General features: G+C 45.8%; 1 long non-coding RNA gene across 1 annotated transcript; it reads left to right on the top strand.

The window, feature by feature from the left end:
* Window positions 1-1,174: 1,174 nt before the first annotated feature.
* Window positions 1,175-2,226, top strand: LOC131402521 (uncharacterized). The gene is made up of 3 exons (XR_009218742.1): window positions 1,175-1,305; window positions 1,579-1,648; window positions 2,070-2,226. It is a non-coding gene; the product is annotated as an uncharacterized LOC131402521 (long non-coding RNA).
* The last annotated feature ends 19,727 nt before the right edge of the window (window positions 2,227-21,953 follow it).

Here is a 21,953-nt window from a genome sequence, read left to right as displayed (position 1 = left end):
GACGTGGAGGCCATTTTCACCTTCATGTGAGTGTCCCTCCTCCTAGGGTCCAGCTCTCTCCTCCCTCTCCCTCTCCCCCTCCCCAGGCTGTGGGGTGGCCCAGAGCAGCCCCTCCTGGTGCCTCTTCCCATCCCAGTTTGGCATGTGGGTAAAATGAATGTCCCCTGACCTTGAAGGGACAGAGTCCCAGGCTGTGGGGGGTGACAGTGGAATTTGTGGGGACACCAGGGCAGAAGCCCACGTGCCAGGTGAGCTCAGGTTGGCTCAAGCATGTTTCTCAAGTGCAGATTCTCCTGCCTCCTGTTTTCCAGGAAGGGGGACCAGTGCCACGAGGGTGGAACTGAGAGGCACCAAATGTTCCCTAATGTGGTCTCAAATATTTTCTCCAGGAATGAAGACACTCAAGACCCATTTTCTCTCCGTCTGTCTACAGATGGGGGCAAGAGGCATATGGACACCCGGGAGCTGTCAGTGAAGGACCACCACATCTTTTACTGCGAGGGCCAGCTTCAAGGGAAACTGATTTGCATGGGAAAACTCATGAGTAACAGGCTGCTGTCCGGGTCCTCTGAGATCTGCCTCTCCTGACCCAGCCCCACAGTCTCCGCTTCCAGAAACCAGTAGAACTGGTTTCAGCCCTGGATCTGGGAAATATGAACTCCCTGTGGCTGTCTTTCTGGGCCTGGCATGGTTTGCTGTCCTGGGACGGCCAGTCCATGCTCCCTCGGTGACCTGACTACTCACAAGGGGGATGGGGCCACAGCTATAAAGTGCGACTTCCTGGGGCCTGGTGGTGGGGCCAGGTCGGCGTGGGGGAGTGTGCTGTTGCTGAGAGAGGCCTTCTCGGGGCAGTGACCCTCCAGGGTTGGGGGAAGTCCAAGATTTCTCTGGCCAGAGGGTAGCACGGTTCCTTCAGGTCACGAGGTTCTTCCAGGTCAGGGGTGTGACCCTGCAGGTTGGCTTTGGGAGTGGGCCCGGGACCCCAGGGGCTTTCAGTGGCTCTGGGTATCCCCATGGCTATCCCCCTTCCTGGCGACCTGTCGGCTGGGTGGTCGCTTGTCTACTCTGTGCCTGTTTTGCACCCACCTTCAGGCTGAGCCCTCCACTCCCGGCCTCTGCTGCTCCAGGACAAAGCCCCCAAAGTGCTGGGAGGGGTCATCTCCTCCAAGAGTCTGATTCCTGACAGCCCGGGCTAACCTGGTCACCTCACCTGCAGGCAGAAATCCCGACTTGAACCTGGAAGCCCTGAAGAAATTCCTGCCACACAGGGATTGCCACAGAACAGCTTCATGCCTGTCCAGTTGGGTAAGAGGACAATTCTGCCCATGTTCCCTGGGTCCACTCTGCATTCCCCTCTGTCCCCAGCGTGCCTCCCTGTGTTTCCTCCAGGTTCCTCACGTCACACTGGGTCTCTCGTGTCCCTCCTTGTCCCCCATGACCCTCCCGCCTCCTCGCCCATCCCCTCCACGGGGGAGACATCAGCACTGTGACATGGCACAGGGATGTCAGGGCCCCACTCTGGGTATTCACTGTCGGTGTCTGAGCTGCGGCAGCGATGAGGTCTGTGTCCTTGTCCAGGGCATCTTCTCACTCCTGAATTCTCCTTGGTTTCTACAGAAAGCTGCATTCCTGAAGGTGATTAGGGTAAGTGACCCTTAAAGCAAACAAGAGTCCTGGATTCAGTGGGATGTCAAGAGCACCGGGGTCCCCCAAGCTGCCGACAGGAGGGATCTCTGTCTGATTTGTCTGTTCTGAGATCCCCTCTGGGACTGGATCCTCACTTGGGATGTCTGTCCCCGAGCATCATTCCCCGGGCATTTAGGGACTCCCTTCTTTTGTCTAAATGTCTGTGTAACTCAGGAACAACGGGCTAGGGCCTGTCCCCTACCATACCGATGCACCTGGTGGTAGTGGGATCCTGCCCCCACGCAGCACCCCTGAGAGCTTTGCACCTGACTCCCTTGGCAACCTGACATCTGCCCCCACCCTGCAGCCCTGAGAGCCCCATGTCTGTCCCTCCCACCTCCCCCTGTCCTGGACTCACCCACCCTCCCTCCTTTCTAGGGCAGGGGGCACCAGAGCTCCACAGCAGCCCCAGGGCGGCACCACCAGAACCCTCTTTCCTGCAGGACATGGACAGAGCTCCTGCCTCTGGGGCCTGGGCTGCTCTCCCCTCCTGCCACCCCCACTGCCCTTCCTCTCCCAGCCCTGGATCGACTTTCCTGGTTCCACATAAAGAGCTTCGGCAATTCCTGGTGACTCTGCCTGTCTGTGGGGTACCACGGGTGGGCTAGGGATGAGGAGGACGTGGGCAAGCCAGTGCAGGCAGGATGGGTGGACCCAACAATGCCCTGATTCTCCTTGGTGGGTGGCGCAGTCCAACAGGCATGAGGGTGTGGGTGGAGGAGAGCGGGCTGCAGCTCCAGCTGAGGGTCCTCTGGGGGGCTTTCTGCAGGTCTCACAGCCAGGAAGCTCAGGTTCTGGGTGGTCGCATGGTTGGGGAGAGATGGTGTGAAGCTAACAGGGTCAGCTCCAGCCCCAAGGTGGGGACACGTGTGCAGGTGAGGATCACCTGGCCCCTGGTTCCCGACTGGCTGGAGGTGGTGGAAGGAGTGAGGGGGAGGCTTTCTTCGAGGGCACAGGCAGGAGGCCATGCTTCCCCAGGTCACCAGGATGGAGACAGAATCCCAATGACATTCTTCACGGAAATAGAACATAGAATCCTAAAATATAAGGAACAACAAAAGACCCCAAATAGCCAAAGCAATCCTGAGAAAAAAAAGAACAAAAGAACAAAGCTGGAGGTATCACAATCCCTCACTTCAAAATATACTGCAAAGTTTCAGTAATCAAAACAGCAGAAAAACAGACACACAAATCAATGGAACAAAATTGAAAGCACAGATAAAAAACCACACATCTATGGACCTCTAACCTTTCACAAAGGAGCCAACAACATATAATAGAGAAAATAAAGTCTCTTCAATAAAAGGTGTTCCGGGCCGGCCCGGTGGCACAGCGGTTAAGTGCGCGTGCTCCACTGCGGTGGCCCGGGGTTCGGATCCCAGGCACGCACCAACGCACTGCTTGTCAAGCCATGCTGTGGTGGCGTCCCATATAAAGTAGAGGAAGATGGGCACAGATGTTAGCCCAGAGGTGATATTCCTCAGCAAAAAGAGGAAGATTGGCATCAGATATTAGCTCAGGGCTGGTCTGACTCACAAAAACAAACAAACAAATAAACAAACAAATAAATAAAAGGTGCTGGGAAAACTGGGCAGCCATGTGCAAAGGAATGAAAGCAGACCATTATCTCGCACTACACACAAAAATTAACTCAAAATGGATTAAAGCCTTGAATGTAAGAGCTGAAACCATAAAACTCTTAGAAGAAAATACACGCAGTACACTCTCTGACATCAGTCTTAGCAGTATCTTTTTGAATACCATGTCTACTCAGGCAAGGGAAACAAAAGAAAAAATAAACAAATGGGACTACATCCAACTAAAAAGCTTCTGCAAGGCAAAGGGAACCATGAACAAAATGAAAAGACAGCCCACCAATGAGGAGAAAATATCTGCAAATCATGTATCAGACAGGGAATCAATTTCTAAAATATATAAAGAACTCATATAACGCAACAACAAAAAACCAAGCCACCCGATTAAAAAATGGGCAGAGGATATGAACAGACATTTTTCCAAAGAAGATATACAGAGGGCCAACAGGCACATGAAAAGATGTTCAACACCACTAATTATTAGGGAAATGCAAATCAAAACTACAATGAGATATCACCTCACACCCGTCAGAATGGCTATAAATAACAAGACAAGAAATAACAAATGTTGGAGAGGATGTGGAGAAGAGGGAACCCTCGTACACTGCTGGTGGGAATGCAAACCGGTGCAGCCACTACAGAAAACAGTATGGAGATTTCTCAAAAAATTAAAAATAGAAATACCATATGATCCAGCTATCCCACTACTGGGTATTTATCCAAAGAACAGGAAATCAACAATTCAAACAGATTTATGCATCCCTATGTTCGTCATAGCATTATTCACAATAACCAAGATGTGGAAGCAACCCAAGTGCCCATCAATGGATGAATGGATAAAGAAGATGTGCTATATATATATAGATAATGCAATACTACTCAGCCATATAAAAGAGAAAATTGTGCCATTTGTGACAACATGGATGGGCCCTGAGGCTATTATGCTAAGCGAAATAAGCCAGACAGAGAAAGACAAACTCTGTATGATTTCACTCATGTGTGGAAGATGAATACATGGAGAAGGAGAACAGACCAGTGGTTGCCAGAGAGGAAGGGGGTGCGGAGAGGGCAAAAGGGGGAAAGGTGCACCAATGTATGGCAACAGATAAAAACTAGACTATTGGTGGTGAACATGATGCAGCGGATATAGAAACTGAGATGTAATAAAATATGCCTGAAATTTATACCATGTTATAACCCAATATGACCTCAATAAAATAATTGAGAGAAGAAAAAAACTGACATAGTAATGAAATTAGCACACTGAAATTGCCAATACTCATTGCTAGTGGGGATATGATTCAAGCTGTACTTCTATCCATTGCTGCTGGCAGTATAAACGGGTAAAACTTCTGGAAAGAAATTTAACAATATATTCCGACAACAATAAAAATATCCTAATCCTTTGACACACTTTTTGGATTTATCCTAGAGCAATAATCCAAATGAAAGAAAAAGTTACGTATGCACACGAGACAAATGTCATAATATCTCCAATGGCCACTGCACCCAGCCCCCCAAAGAAGTATGCCAGCTGACAACAGGGTAACGCTTAAGTAATTATTTAATAAAATAACTAAAAGAGTAATTAATTATGGTAAATTAAATTGATGCTCTGTCATACAAATTTTAAAAACTGTAACTGTGATAGTTGTACCAACATGGAAAAAAGTTTCGTGGAAATGGAAATGATAAAACAAGCATATAAAACGACACTTACGCTGTGATTACAGTATAAATGATGTGCACATCTGAAGGAGGACTGGAAGAAAACACTAGACAATGAACAAAGATGATGTCATGTGCTGGTAGGATTACTGAGGATTTACACAAGATCCAATCTTATTTTGAATGGCCCTCCCTTCAGACAAATATCAGACACAAAAAGGTTAAATATACAAGCTTGAGAAAGTTTCTCAATCATTCCTCCCTGCACTAATCACATTCTTCTCAAATCAGTGAAAATCAAGCTCCTTTTAGGGGACACTTGTTTTATCTTTGAAAGCCTCACACAGTTTCCTGTCTCTGCTGAGAGAAAGGCTCACAGCTCCTCTGCTGAGGAGTGGCTCTAATCCTCCACCCAATCCTTTATCCATTCCTTTCCATGGGAGCCAGGGCTGAGGGAACTGGGAAGGGACAAACAGAACAGTGGCCCCAGGAAGTGATAAGAGAGGTAAGAGTCAAATGAAGGCAGGTGGTTTTAGCCCATGAGAGCCCCACCGCTGACAGCTCCATACTGCACCATCACAAGGGGGTGTAAGGTCCATTACCTGTTTGCCCAGCTGCGCCCCATCCACCAGAGTAGACTTCTCCTTTATCCGTTAGGAACAGACTATGGTCCTGAACACTGGCGACCTATCAGACGAACAGAGGGAAGGCTGAGGAGAAGAAATCCTTGGAAGCCCAGTGTCCCGCTCGAGGGACCCAAAGCACGGGAGCATTCCCTACCACCCCTGAGCCCCGAGGGGGCCGGGCCCAGGCAGGCTCCACACGGCCTCCACTTCTTATTCTTTCTCACTCCACTGCAGCCTGGTTTCTGCCTGCCTCTCCACTGACGCAGCTCTTGCTAAAGGAAAGGGCCAGATGTCCTGAGGAGAAGACCCAAGAGCTCCTCCATCCCAGTCCATCCCTGTGGAACCACTCCCTCCTCCACAAGCCTTTCTCTTCCCCATCCCTCTCTTCTGCCTCTCCAGTAGCTTCCAATCTTGTTCCTTAGCTCAGGCCTACTGCTTACCCTTCAGTGTTGGAATCCTTCTCCAAGGTCTGTCTTCTGCCCTCTTCTCTCCTCCTCTTCACGCTCCCCTGGGAGGCTGCATCCATTTCCAAGGCTTTCCTTGTCACCTCTACACTGCTATCTCCACTCCCAACAACTCTACTGAGTTCCAGATCTGCTTTTCTAACTGCCTAATGAAAAGCACTGTTTACTAAATGCTTATTATGCCAGGCATTGTGCTAAGTCAATAACCAAGAACACCTACGAAGAAACTGAATCTCAGAGAAGGTTGGTAACTTGCCCAAAGTCATCCAGTTAATATGTGGGGAAGCAGGGACTTGAACTCGCATCCATGGGACGTTCAAATCTGTGCAAGAAGCACTACACTCTACAGCAAACTTAAAAGCAAATTCAGTCTCTACCTCCTCCTCGCGTCTCCCTCCCACTCTACCCAAGCCTGCCCCTCCTCTAGGACTCCCGCATCTGGGTTGAGAACATCAGCAGCCACTCATTTGCCAGTGGAGTCAGGCTCCACTCCTTCTAGCTCACTCCCTGGACCTCTTATCAAGCCCCAAATCTGGTCAATCCTCTTTACATGTCTCTCCACATGTCCCTTCTCCCCACGCCTTCCCAAGTGGCCTTCATCACCTCCTCCCCCAACCCTAGAAAACCCTGCATCGCTCACTCTCCACCTGTCTTCCAGCCTATGCCACAGCAGTCCCCTGTAAGTATGCCAAACTCCAGCCACCCCGCATGCTCTCAGCAGTTAAAGTCTCCACCAGTCCCCTCCCCTCTGCCATGAAACCTTTCCCACCCTCCATCCCAGGCCTATCTGGTAGATTCCTCTGCCACCTCCTCCACGATGCCTTCTCTCCCTTCCATTCCACCCCACGGACTTAACAATTCCCCTTTTGGTACTCTTATAGCACTTTCTAGATGCATTCACTTACATATTTAAGTATTGATTATAGCTATCTACCATGTGCCAGGCACTGCCCCTGGGGTGGGAATAAATGGTGAGCAAGATAAAGGCAGCCTGGAACACACACAGTGCCGGGACACACTCGGGTACAGCTAGTTTTTTATCCTGTCTTTCCCACAACAGTGTTATCCCCCCAAAGATTATCAAACTTCATACCCCATGATCTATGATACATCCTGGCCTATAGAAGGCAGGTAATAATTTTTATAAAACATCTTATTAATTCATAAAATCCCTCTAACAAATTTGCCATCACCCCAGCCAAATTTCACGCTTTTAGAAGTGCCCCAGGAGGCAGAATGAGTGGCTCTCAGCCCAAGCCTCTTACCTGGACCACCTGTCCACTGACGTCCTGCCTTCTATGGACTTTCTGACTTTCGCTAATGACTGAGGGCAATCTGGGTAGAAGCAAGACATATGGTCATAGTAAGCACTGTGGGGTTCTGGTCTCTCCTCTGTCACCCCTAACTGGTGGTCCCCCACACACATAATAACTATCAGGGAAACTCTCAAGGTCAAATAGCAGGCAGAGGTAGACCCAGGTGGGAAAGTAACACAAAACAAACAAAATCGTTTGGTGATTTTAATATGCTGCCAGAGTTGAGACTGGTATTTAGACCCACCAGCATAATGCGAAGATCTAGAGAGAAATTTTTTTAAAGACAAACAGACATAGAACTGAAACAGAGGAATTTTTGAAGTTAATCAATTTGGTTAAAAATAAAGAGTGAATCCAAAGAAAGTCCAGGTATCCCAATCAATGCTCATGCACCTGCCCTCGCACCAGGCTGATGCTCCCCCTGCGATGGAACAACACTCTCCACAGCTCTCTGGGAAGCGCTCACTGCTCCTCTCAGGCATGAGGAACCTTGCTTGGTACTGCTCTGTGGCTCTATCACACAGTAATCACTCCGGAGATGTTTAATGCTCAACACAACTTGGGGAGGGGTAGTCCTTGTGGGAACTCACCTGTAAAGTTCATTTTCCACCACCTTCCTTCCACGTTGTCCATAATAGCCGTTTGCCAGGCTGAAGACTAAAGAATACCACCACTAATAAAATCAGTTCTACAGGTGTGTGGAACCCAAGAATGTCAGGACTGGAAGGGGGTCTGGAAAGTGGTCCTAGTCCAACTGCTCACCCAACTGCCACTGGGTTTCCTTCTCCAATATTCCCAGCCAGTGCAGGCACACTTCCAGGCATACTGGGGTGCAGACCTGCTGCAACACACTGGGCCACCTGTACTTTCCCTCTGCTTCCCCTCTGAGCCCTCGTTCTGCCTCTCAGGAATTCCATAAGAGGCGAGTACCTCCTGTGAAAGGCCTCAGCACCCCCATTCCTTGGACCTGTCAAAGGGCTGCCCTCGAGGCCAAGTCCCCTCTGGAAAGAGTTCCTAAACACCACCTTGGCCTTTTCCTACAAAGCACCCCTAGCCAGAAAATGAAATGTGAAAAATTTAGTCGAGGTGGCTTTCCCTGGGATAACCACATTTTGGCGACGATCAGGGTCACCAAGGAGCCTGGACTCTGAAACCCCCTCTCTTGGAGGAAGCCTTAGCAAACAGCCTTCTCTCAGTACAATAGAAAAAGCCATCTACATACGCAGCCTGGCTCAGTGACTTCACGGCAAAGGGAGGCCTTGATGAGGCTGCCTGGTGTGCGCTGTCATGTTTATAAATACCTGAGATTTCCCAAGAACCACAGAGTGCAGAAACAGAAGAGAGTCAGCAAGGTCTGCCCAACACAGCTCTCTTGAGCCATCCTACTGATTTGCCCCGGGAAATTCCAACAGCTTCACAAATCACATGTGGCTCAATCAAATGGTCAACTTCAGGCCCAATGGCAAGAAACTGGTCCCCCCACCCTCCACCAATCTCCAACAGGTCAATTCACCTCCTTCACCGTCTGTCAGGACCAGAGAGTGGGCTCTGGCACAGGAGACTTGTACACCTGTGTCTCCTGAGGTCTATCCAGAGGCAGTGGGACAGGTGAGAGCTCTAAAACACACTCGTCTCCCCTCGCTCAAATGAACACAACCGGGGTCAGTGCACTGACGCAGAGTCAGAGCATTTCTAACATGAGAGATCACTGCCCCATCCTCACGTTGTTACGCAGCGAGATTGGAAAGACTTACTCAAGGTACATAAGTTAGTGGCAGAGTGAGGAGCAGTCCCCAACTCCAACCCACTGCACCACATTGCCTCCATGACACACTGGGTTAGGGAAAAGCATTCTTAGTTTTTAAAGAAAACTCTTCACGTGTCATTTCACACCATTTGAATTCTTCAGGAAAGTAAAAGCAATAGTCACTTCCTGCAATAGCCACTAGGATTTCTCAGTAAGGTGAAGAACAGGATCTATATTATACGACAGCACTTAGAATAAAAGGAGGTAAAAAGAATACACACATGCATTTGCTTGCACATGCATTAAATCCCTTCGGAAGGATGAACTGGAAACTGTTAACACAGGTTGTCTACAGGCAGAGAAACCATGGTGCTGGGAAGACAGAGGTGGAAAGCAGAGTCTTCATCATATGTTCTACTGCGCCTCTAGGATTCTGAATTATGCAAACATGGCATCTATTCATAATAGAAAATTTTAATTTTTAAATAAGCAAGTAAGGGGGAAAGATGTTTAGAAGTCACTCTAAAGAAACTTATTATTCTTTACAATCCTACCGAGGAAGCCAGATGGTCTATGTAGGGAACGCCTCTTGCAGGTTTTAAATGATGACCTTCTGAATATTTACAATGGAGGCTAGAGTTCAGGAGAAGGTCTGCAAATGCACTGGTTCTCAACATACTCCTTACTAAGGATCCCCTACTTTCTCCTATGATCCCCATCTTTCAAAAGATCTCGTCTACCAAATAAATGGCATTATGACTGTTATAATAATACACTTGCCCATTCGTATTCATCAGTGAATGATATAATTTCCAGACAACTTTTTACCTGCATGAAATATCTGGTTTATCTCAATGAGATGATGTGATTCTAGGCAAAATCAAAGAAAATGGACAATGTTGTTAGCTTATATTAGTAGCTGAAAATATGAAGTACTTTAAAATACTGAAAACTGATTCACATCCCCCATTACTATCTGCATAGACCCCTAAGGGCCTGCGAAGCAGTAAATACATAACATCGAAAGGGAATCTGGCTCTAGGTCCAACTACCAATTGGCAGGAAATACAGAGGACAGAGGATCATGACAAACGGCACCACAGGGATGCATTCAACAAATTGCAGACTGGAAAAGTCTGTAGAATAAACAACGTGACTTCACTAAATAAATATCAAGGAGAAAAGATTAAAACAGACTTAAAAGACTATAAAAGTCTTATCAACCAGTTGCCATGCCTAGACTTTCTCTGGCCCTTGATTCAAATAAATTTTTAAATTTAAAATAAAAATCTATTGACAGTTCGGAGACAAAAGGCAGTTTGAATACTGACTACATATTTGATATTCAGGGATTATATTGTTAATTATTTTTAGATGTGATGATGTATTTCCTTTTTTGGGGGTCCTTATTTTTTAGATACGGATTGAAATATTCATAAATGAAATCAATAATCTGACGATTGTTCCCAATTTGCCGAGGGGGAAGGTGAGGGAAATGAGTAAAACAAGACCATCATGTGCTGATGACGGCAGAAGCTGACGACGGCCCACGGGGTGCATTATCCTATTCCAGCCACTTCTGTGTATGTCTACAATTGTTCCTAACAAAAGGTAAAAAGAAACGTAATGTGGCATCATACAGCCAATCAAGACTTCAATACTAACTGTAAAAGAATTCTGATATAAAATTAACTGAAGGAAGGCAGAACACAAAATATACAGTGATCAAAATTATATAAAAAGATACTTGCATACAAATGAGGGAACACGAAAAAAATGACAAGAAAGATTTGTCCAGTATGTACTTCTGGGTAATTCCACTTTATTTTAAAAAATGCTTCTTATTGTCCTCATACTATTCATTGACTAATGTATATTTGTTAAAATATCATAAATAATTTCTAACATTTTTACAATCCAGTTTCAAATAATTGGAATAAAGCCTCCATCTTAAGGTTTTCATTGAATTTCTTCCCCAGACCACATTCTAGGCACTGTTGAGTGTCTCAGGCTATCTCAAGTGAGGAAACAAAGGTCATCACTCTGGGGCCAAAAAATAACAGCCCTACTTAGCAGCAAATGACCTTTACCAAACGAGCTGAAAAATAATCTAGCCCAGATGGTTTCAAACAACATGGCTTTCAAGACTCCATCCTTGTTGTTATGGTTTGGTTTATGTCATCAGATTCTTGAAAGTCAGAGGGAGCTTCCTCAGCCAATCACAGCAGAGAAAGCCAAGGGGAGAGCTTCACTTTTCTCTTCCTGGCTCCTGTGAAAGCCAAGCTGGGACTCTCTGTTGAGTTCCATCCCCCAAACTTTCATCCCATCCTTGGTTTTAGAGGACAGCAATGTGAATCCATGGCCACAGGCAGCAGGTGAAATCTGAAAAAGAGTTCCCATAAAGCACTCACTGACCTGGGACGTCCAGTTTTTCCAGCAATAAATGGCAGCTTGTTCACCCACTCCAAGAACACACAGTATTAACACAGCAACAAACACTTAAGGAACGTTTCCTATGTGCTACGTGTTTGAGATGTACTGTCTCTTTTCATCTTCACACTCATCCAAGGGTCTAGGTATCAGATCTTCCCCGTTTACGAAGACACAGTCTCACAGAGCAGTTAAATTGAAGATTACCTTAGTTTGAATCTTGGAAAGACCATGGGGTCTACAGCTGGTAGACTCTGACCAGCTGTGCGACCTGAGATGTACTGCTTGACCTCTCTGTGTCTGTTTCCCTCTATGTGAATTGGAGTTGAGAACAATACCTCTCTTATTGGGTTGTTGTGAGGACTAAATGAGTTAATAGAGCTAAAGCCCCTACAGTGAATAGAACCTGACTTAACGTGTAATAGCGACGGCATATACTCACTATCATTACTGGTGGTAGCAGGAGGAGTATGCGGTAGAGGAGAAAATCGAGGCTCCTAGAGATTAAATAAGTTTCCCGACACAGTCACACAGCTAATAAGTGGAGGCTGTCTGGTTCCAGAATGCACTCCCGTGAGCCTCATGCTGCACTGTGACATTCTCAAACCCCTGCCATGAAGAAGCATTCATACCACAGCTACATCCAACGTGACACATTCACAGCCCAGCGGCTTTGTGGGGTGTTTCACCCACATGTGATGTTATCAATCCTCACCTTCACTGGCCGCGTGAGGAAACTGAGGATTAGGTGGTGCTGAAGCCAATCAAAGGCAGCCTGGCTTTAGAATTAACCCCCTTAGCATAAAACCCAGAGTGAGCACCTCCCCGTGTGGCCTGGGATAGGCCTAGTTTACACCTGATGTCCCAGCGTTCACTCTCAAACAAACTGGACGACAAATTCTATGGTCACCCACATGAGCCCCCACTGTCTCTTAGCTGTTTACAGTTCATCACAGGCCTCCAGAGTCAATCTCAGAGACTACACGTAAATGTACTCCTAGGGAAAATGCCAGCTGACCACTAATAGTGAACAAAGATGAAGAATTTTGGGGGGTGGGGGGCGGTCCAGTGGTCTACTTCCCAGTGGTTAAGTTTGGTGTGCTCTGCTTTGGTGGCCTGGGATCAGTTCTCTGGCGCAGACCTACACCACTTGTCAGTGGCCATGCTGGGGCGGCGACCCACATAGGAAATAGAGGAAGACTGGCACATGTGTTAGCTCAGGGTGACACTTCCTGTGCAAAAAACAAAGGAAAATAATTCTTTTTTAATTCCAGCATTTCTGGAAGAAAGCTAGCTAAGTATTTCCTTTAAACTTGACTTGTTGGTGACTTGTTTAATCAAGTCATCTCAAAGTGACATATCCCTCCTTTTGCCCTGTGATATTTTCTCTCCTCACATTCACAGGGAACATATACACATGCACCCCTGTGTGAGTCAAAAAGCTCAGTTCCCTGGCCTTTGGGAACGGCTTGGGTCCACAGAAACGACCCACTGGGGAGGCAGGAGTCAGCCCCTGACCACATGGCAAGAAACATAGAAAAGAAGCGAGTCCACAGAGGATGCCCAGCACTCTATGCTTTCTCTCATTGCTTGTGGTAGCTGTTGATTCAACACTCAACAAATACTTGGTGAGCACCTACTGTGTTATTAAATCTGCTAGTATGGGAAAAGGCTTCGAACAACACCTGACACAGAGTCAGCATTCAGTAATGTGTGTTATAATAATGTGCCAGCAGAGCACTTCCAACTATGGTGGAGTGAAGTGGTTAGTGAAGCTCTCACCAAAAAAGAACTACAAAAATGGACAAAATTATTTAAAAAACACCACTTCACGGCCTGGGAAATCAATAAAAGGCAAATAAACTGAGGAATCATTCACAGAAGACTGCGAGAACTACAGGTAAGAACAGCTGCAGTCTCCAGACTTGCTGTCTTGTGCTGTTCGTCCACCCCAGCTCAGTTAGCACAGGAGTTTGAACAGGGCAGGGCTGGCCACGAAAACCTTCAGCTTTGTTGCCAGAAAGGACAGACTTAAATTGGGTGCTGAAACTGGAGGATGCAAACTCAGGCCCAGCAGCAAACTAGTAGGAAACAAACAGGGAAAATGCGCAACTCGAGGAGCCTGACTGCAATCCTGATTGGGGGCAAGAGGAGAGGCAGACCAGCCAGAAATTTCATGGGAAGATGCTAGAAAGGAGAGAGCCACAGAAGGCTCTGCTCACACCCACGCCACCTGGGCAACAGCACGGATGGACAGAGGAGACCTGAGCACCAGTGGAAAGTAAAGATGAGGAGACTGGAGAACAGGCTGAATTTTGATGTGGTTCCAACCTACCCACAGAACCAAAGGTAGAGGGTAGAAACCTTAGAAGCTCAAGGTGTTTGAGCACAACCTCTGCCCAAATCATTGCCTGACCACAAAGGTATGCAGACAGGGGGCAACCCTAAAGCAGCCAGGCTAAAAAAACTAAAGGGACGGAGACAAAAAGGAAATCTGAGCAAAGACATCAGTAGCCACGCATAGCAGAGGAGGCTGAGGCTATAGCTTAAGCCCCCAAAAATTGAAAAGAAAAAAAAAACCCAGGGGGAAAAATACCACAATCCAGAGTTGTTATATCATCAAAAATTCCAGTTTTTAACAAAAAAAAATACAAGACGTGCAAAGAAATAAGAAAGTGAGACCTGTACTGAAAATGGACTCATCAAGTACAAGGCAACAACAATCAGATTAATGGCTCAGTTCCCTTCTGAAACTGTGGAGAACAGAAACCAGTAGAATGACATATTCAAAGTGCTGAAAGACAGAAATTGTCAACCAAGCGTTAATTCTATATCCCACAAAAACATACTTAAAAAAAATTGAAGATGGAATAAAGATATTCCCAACCAAAGACTGAGAGAAGTCACTGCTAGCAGACCTGTCTTAAGAAGTCCTTCAGGCTGAGGGGAAATGACAGCAGATGGTCACTAACAGTGACAAGAAGAAATGAAGAACATCAGTGAGAGTAATTATAAAGGTAAATATAAAACATTGCACAAATATATTTTGATTATCCTCATCCCTTAAGAGATTAAAAAGACAATTGCATAAAATAATAATCCTAAATTGCTTTGTCGGACTTAAAATGTATAAAGATGTGCTATATATCACAACCACCACACAAACGCGAGAGGAGGAAATGCAGCAATGTTGGAACAAAGTTAGTTTCCTCAGGATTAGGTCACTATTAACCTGAAGCAGATTGTGATAAATTAGGACACACATTTTAATCCCAAGAGCAACTACTAAACAAACAAACAAAATATAGTAAAACACCCAACAAAGGAATTTAAAAGGTCCACTAGAAAAATACCTATTAACCACAAAAGAGGGCCTCAAAGGAAGAGCAGAGAGATAAAAACGACATAAAGAAACAAAGAGCAAAACGGCAGATGTGATCCGACCACATCCGTAACTACATTCAAAGGACAAGGATTGAGCAACGTCAGTGAAAATAGTGGAGCAAGAAAAACACGGGGAAACTGTCAGAATCCACTTTTCAAAACTCTGACAAAGAACCAAAGACTTCAAGCAATCTGGGGGATGTTTACTTCAGGAAAGCAGCTGACTCTCAGTCAGAACAGCAAGCTTGGTGGCATTTTAATCTGACCTATTCCTATCCACCTCTCCTCAGCTCTGCAGGAGCCCTCAACACCAACAGCTCACAATTTCAGTGGAAATCAGCAATCTGGCAGCCACTGGGGGAGGCAGAAAAGGATTGGAACAACTTCAAAGCCCCACTCCCAGAGAACTCGCATTTCATCTGTCTGGTGGTGCCCTGCAAGACCCCATTAACAAGGCTCTATTTTTCTGACCTGATGCAGATATCACCCAGAGCAGCCTTTCCTCCTGGGGTGTCTGTTGAAAACAATGAGAGACTAATAACGAACATTAAAGCTGCCTGGGTGGTGCATAATAGTAGGAGCAAACAATATAGATTAACCCAGAAACTATCAACCAACTTGACCTGACATCTCTAGAACACTGCACCCAAACAACAGCAGAATACACATCCTTTTAGAGCACACACGGAACATTCTCCAGGATAGATCATATGCTAGGCGAAAAAGGAGTCTCAATACATTTAAAAGGACTGAAATTAAAGTATGTTCTCTAACCACAAGAGAATGAAATTGGAAATCCACAAATAAAGAAATTAGGAAAACCATCAATATTTAGAAAGTAAACACTTCTAAATAACTCCAGGGTCAAAGAAGAAATTCCAAAGAAAACTGAAAACTACTTGAAGGTAAATGAAGACAGAAGAAATACAACATATCTGAATTTATGGGCTGTAGCTAAATAGTGCCTAGAGACAAAATTATAAACTTTAAACTAAAGTTTAAAGCTTGTAATGTAGCTTTCAATACCTACATGACAAAAGAAAAAAGACCTCAACAATAGGCAAACCTTCCACCTTAAGAAACTAGAAAGAGCAAACTAAACCGAAAGCAAGCAAAGAAGGGAAATACTAAAAATACAACTAGAAATCAATCAAACAGAAAACAGAAAATCAACAGTGAAAATCAATTCAACCAAAATTTGGTTCTCTTGAAACATTAATAAAGTTGACAATTCTTCAGCTAGACTGACCAAGCAAAAAAGAGAAAGTACAAATTACCAGATTTGGGAACTAAAGAGAGAAGATCACTACCAACCTACAGAACTGTGGGAGATCAGAAGTGAATACTAGAAACAACTTTATGCCAACAAATTAGATAACTAACAAGAAAAAACACATTCCTGGAAAGAAACACATTACCCAAGCCGACTCAAGAAGAAATTGAAATTTTAATATACCTAAAACAAGCTTAAAAAAATTAAATTAGGAATAAAACAAGCTCTTCTTACCAAGGAAAGTCCAGACCCAGATAACTTACTTCACTGGTAAATTAACCCAACATCTACTTAAGGAATAATACCAATTCTTCACAAACTTTTCCAGAAACTCATTCTATGAGGCCAGGAATATCCTATTACCAAAATCAGTCAAAGACATCACAAGAAAAAAATCCTCAATAAGATGTTAGCAAAACCAACCCAGTGGAAAAAGGATTATTGTCCAAGAACAAGAGGAATTTCTCCCAGGAATGCAAGCTGGTTTAACATCCAACAATCAACTAACGTAATATATCCTATTCACAGAATAAAGGACAAACATCACATGATCACCTCAACAGATATACAAAAAGCATTTGACAGAATCTAGTCCCTCTTCAGGATTTTAAAAAAGAAAAGAAACTCCGCATAAGGTAGGACAAGAAGGGAACTTCCTCAACTTGAGGAAAGGCATCTGTGAAAACCTTACAGCTCGCATCACCCGCAATGGTCAAAGACTGAAGGCTGTCTCCCTAAGATCAGGAACAGAACACGGACAGCACTTCAATTCAACACTGTACTGAAGGCTCTACCCAGTGCAATTAGGCAAGAGAAAGAAACAAAGGCATCCAAATTGGAAATGAAGACGTGAAACTGTCTTGATTCACAGACAACCAGACAACACCATCCTGTAAGTAGAAAATCCTAAGGAATACACAACAACATATAAAACTAATATACAAGTTCAGCAAAGTCAAAAGATAGAAGGTCAATATACAAAAACCAAAGGTATTTCTATATACTAGCAAGGAACGCTCCAAGAATTAAGTTGAGAATAGAATTCTATTCAAAATACCATCAAAAAGGATAAAATGCTTAGGAATAACTGTAACAAAAGAAATGCAAGACTTCTGTACTGAAAACTACAAAACATACTTGAGAGAAATTAAAGACCTACTTAAATGAGAGATTCCACGTTCATGGATTGGAAGACAAAAGAATTTTTAGAGAGTATTTGTGCCCAAATCAATCTACAAATTCAACATAATCCCTACCAAAATCCCAGCAAGTACTTCTGCAAAAACTGACAAGTTAATCCTAACATTTACGTGGAAAATCAAAAGACTCAGAATAGACAAAACAATTTTTAAAAACAAGAACAAGCTGGAGGACTTACATTTCCCAAGTTCAAAATTTATTATAAAGCTACAGTAATCAAAAGAGCATAATTTTAGCATACGGTTAGACATATAGATCAACGGAACAGAACCAACAGTTCAGAAATAAACCCTTACTGTTTACAGGCAACTGACTTGGACAAAGGTGCCAAACAATTCAATAAGGAAAGGATAGTCTTTCAACTAATGATCCTAGGACAATGGGACATCCACACGTAAAAAGGCCCTTACCCCACACCATACACAAATACCAGCTCAAATGGCTGGCTCATAGACCTAAACAGAAGAACTAAAACTATGAAGCGCCTACAAGAAAACATAGGAAAACTATCTTTGTGATCTTGGGTTAGGCAAAGACGTCTTACACATACCAAAAACACAATCCACAGCAGAAAAAGTGATCAACTGAATTTCATTAAAATTTAAACATTTGCCTCTTCAAAGGACACTTAAGAAAATCAAAAGAAAAGCCGTGGACTGGCAGAAAATATCTGCACATATCATGTATATGATCAAGGACCTCTATCCAGCACACAGAAATAACTCTTACAACTCAATATTAAGGAAAAAACAACGCAACTTGTCATTCCTCTGGAGATTCAATGCCCCGTTTCTCTTGATCTCCCCTTTTCAGTTCAAGATCACTTGTTACCCTTGACAGACAAGTCAGAAGCCAAACTGGTCCGATCTGCTGCTTTTTCATCCCGCATGGAGATTCCTACGAGCATCCCCAACAAGAACCTATCCCAAGCACCTCGTTTTGCTCTTCTGACTGTTGGCTCCAAGAGAAGCCGCCCCAGGTCGCCCTCTGCTGCCATCTTTTCAAACCTGAGTCAAGGCAGACGCCTCCTGTGCAAACACCCTAGTGTGTACGGACCTCCGCTCCTCCTCGCTCATCCCTGTACGTGCTCCAGTTAACGCTTCCTTTCCCACTGGTCCACCGACTCCAGCCGGCCCACAAGGTCCCGGAGCTTTGGCAGCCGGCTGTCCTAACATCAGAACTTCCGGGGCCGACCGTCCGAGTGCGGATCCCACTGTACCTCCCCCTACCAGCTGTGGGGCCTGGGGCCTGTCCCTTGACCTGTCTGAGCCTCCCTCTGCTCCCTGATCTGTGGGACAACCCCGACCCCCCGGGGAGGTGCGGCTACCGCGGGCCGCCACAACCCCGCCGTTTCCGCGCCTCCATCAAGGTGGGCAGCGCCCCTGTCGCCTCCCCCTCCCGTGCCTGCGGCCGCTCGAGGGGCGCCCTCCTGGAGTCTCACCCTCCAGCGTGGCAGCTTCTCCAAGAGGCCGAGGGCACGGGGAGGGGTGGCGGCGGCGGCGGCGGCGGCGGCGGCGGCGGCGGCGGCGGCGGCGGCGGCGGCGGCGGCGGCGGCGGCGGCGGCGGCGGCGGCGGCGGCGGGCGGAACGCGCGGAGGGAGGGGCCGCCCGCTCCTTCCGCTCCAGCTCCAGGCGGGATGGCAGAGGCTCCACCCCCAGCGCGGCCGCGAGCCGGTGCGGGGCTCGGCCCGGAGCTGGGCAGCACGAAGCGGGGGCGCCCTGCGCCCCGAAAAGCTGCAGCCCCCCACGAGGACGCGGTAGGCGCGGCCGGGCGCTCGCCAACCTACCGGCACACGGGCGCGCCCCCGGCCTCCGCCGTCTCCTGCCGGCTCCGCGAGCACACAGCTGCTGTTCAGAGCCCTCGCCCTGGCCCCGGGCAGCCCATCGGCGCCCCAGCCGGGCCCTCGCCGCTGGCGCCATCGCCGCTTCACACCTTCAGGCCACCTGGCGAGGCCAACTTGTGTGACCCTTGACCCCACGCCCCGGCGAATGCGCCTGCCACCAGGTTTCGTATTGGCTGAAGGCAGAGGCGCTGAGGGCCCCCAGTGGCGCATCCAACGGGGGTGGCTGGTTTGGGCGGAGCCGGGGACCTGTGATCCTAAGGGTGGTGGATGGGGCCCCCGATCCTGGCCCTGCCACCTGGTGCGCGACCTTCCTCCGAGCTCCAGCTCTGCCTGAGCGCAGTCCTCTCCCCGCGCAGTACACGTTTCCGGAGCATCTGCCAGGCTCTGGCGGGCGCAGGGCACTTTCCTGTCCTGAGGCCCTTTGCTTCTTGGCATCAGCCTGGGAAACGCTGGAGGGGTGGCGCCCTCCGCGCATCTCCAGGTAAGTCCTTCCCCTGCCCTGTGTACTCCCTTTGCCACTGTCCATTGTCATCTCTTCCCTGGCCTTGTCGTGGGCGTTCCCCTCCCCCATCAGCTACTAGGCCACTCAGTCCCTGCTGCAGCCACAGTGAGCTAGAAGGTAGCTCTTCCTATTGAAATTCGCTGCCAAAACCCCTGCAGGCATTCCCCGCTGTCTTCTACAGTGCATCCTCCTCCCCAGCTCACCTCTCTCCTCAGCGCTTCATCCACTTGAGCAGAGGGCTCCACTTGTGCCATCTGATCCCACCGCTGTTTCAGGCTTCCCTACTTTGCACACACTGCCTCCAATGCCCTTCAGATGTCTGGCAAACTCTTAGTCATCTTCTAAGATCCAACTCGAGCACCTCCTTTGAATTTCTGTGAAGGCAAGGACTTCAGTTCCTTCAGGTTGTCCTCACCAATGTTGTCCTCCTACAGGTTGGCAGGCGGCCAGGAACAAGGGGTGCCCTCCTGAATGAATGACCAGGAGTCTGGGGCCCTGGGTTCTAGTCCTGGTTCTGCTACTGAGTAGTTGTCTCCCTTTTCTGGATCTCCTGTCTGAAATGAGGGGACGGGTTAAAACAAAAGTCAATACATGAAACGCATTTTTGTAAATGAATGAGGTGTTTTGACTTTATGGCTTGTAGGATGTCTTGTAGCTGGTTATGATCCCTGATGGGCATGGCCAAATACTAGCCCCAAATGCTGAGGGCCAACGCCCTCTGTCTTCCCTCCCTTGCTTCCTTCTTTCTGTTTCTCTTGATATTGCTTGATCCCTGGAAGTAATCCAGTTTTAATCTACTCCCAACACCAGTTCAGATTACTTTGTTGTCCTGGAATGTGCCTTGTATCCAGTCTGAAAGATTGAATAGAAGAAATTATCTAGAATATAGAGGTAATAAGAGAAGGAAACCATAAAAAGGAGAAAAAATCCAGGGAGTATTAACCTAAGAAAGTCCAACATATTTCTAATTGGTGTTCTAGAAGGAGAGGAAAGAGAAAAGTGGAAAATAAACAATATTGGAATAAATAATGCTTGGGGTATTTCTGGTCATAAAGACACCAATCCACAGATTCTAGGAGCAACAATTAGATGGACAGCTTACCTCTCAGTATCAACAAAAGAAACAATGCAAGACAAAGAACAGTGATATTTTCAATGTGCTGAAAGAAAATGTGTCAACCTAGAATTCTATATTTAGTGAAAGCAAATGTCTAGAATTAGAGTAAAAAGGTATACGTCCTAAAAGAGACAAAATCAGCAAAAATGTTCCCACCAGTAGATCCTCCTTAAAGGAAAATCTAAAAGATGTGGAAAGGCAGAAGTGATAACAAGGAAAATATTGGAGGTTGTGAGAAGGAATGAATAATCAAATAAGTGGTAAATGTGTAGTAAATCTAAGTGATCTTTAATCTTTTAAAAACAATATTGTTTTGTGAGGTTAAAAGGGACAAGATAGAATTAAAACAAACAAAATAATAACATATAAGTGAGGAAGAGTAGTAATTGACGTCCTTGTAAGATGAGAGAAGAGAATAAGTGTATTGATTAATTTTCAACATTGGTAAGTTATATATGTGTTATTATAACCTTAAGAGAATAGAATAGACAGCATACAGTCCAATGTAGTAAAGTTAAAAAGAGTAGAATGTGAGAAAAAATACCTACTCAAACATACACAAAATAACCACCAAAAGACAATAATGGAGAGAAGAAAAAACATAGAATGAAAGAAATAAATTAGTAGAATGAAATAAGATGGTAGTTATAGACCCAGATATATCTGTAATTAAATTGAATGTTAATGGAATAAATATTTGGTATGAAAGTTAAAAAATCAGGCTGCATAAAAACATGAATTCCAATTTTATACTATTCAAAAGATCATATCTAAAATATCAGAAATCAGAGAACTGAAAGTAAAAAGGTGAAAAACAATATGATACTATCTGGCATGACTATGTTAATAAGACACAAAATAGATTTAAAGCTAAAATCATCACTAGATGTAAAGAAGGTCATGCTATACAGATAAAATATTCAAAAATTAGAAATATACAAAAATTCTTACTTTATGAACCTTAGCCTCAAAAAGTCCTTAATTGACAGAACCAATACTTGGTAAAATACTTTGAATTAGAGTCATGACATCTAAATGAAAATGCGTTGTTTATATGTAATATTTATACCTTGAAATCCAATTATCTTCAGGGGTCATGATG

The sequence above is a fragment of the Diceros bicornis genome, unplaced genomic scaffold, assembly GCF_020826845.1.
Source record: "Diceros bicornis minor isolate mBicDic1 unplaced genomic scaffold, mDicBic1.mat.cur scaffold_122_ctg1, whole genome shotgun sequence".
In the NCBI taxonomy this organism is placed as follows: Eukaryota; Metazoa; Chordata; class Mammalia; order Perissodactyla; family Rhinocerotidae; genus Diceros; species Diceros bicornis.
Note: the sequence above shows the minus strand (reverse complement) of the source record. Positions and strands in the feature narration are given on the sequence as shown.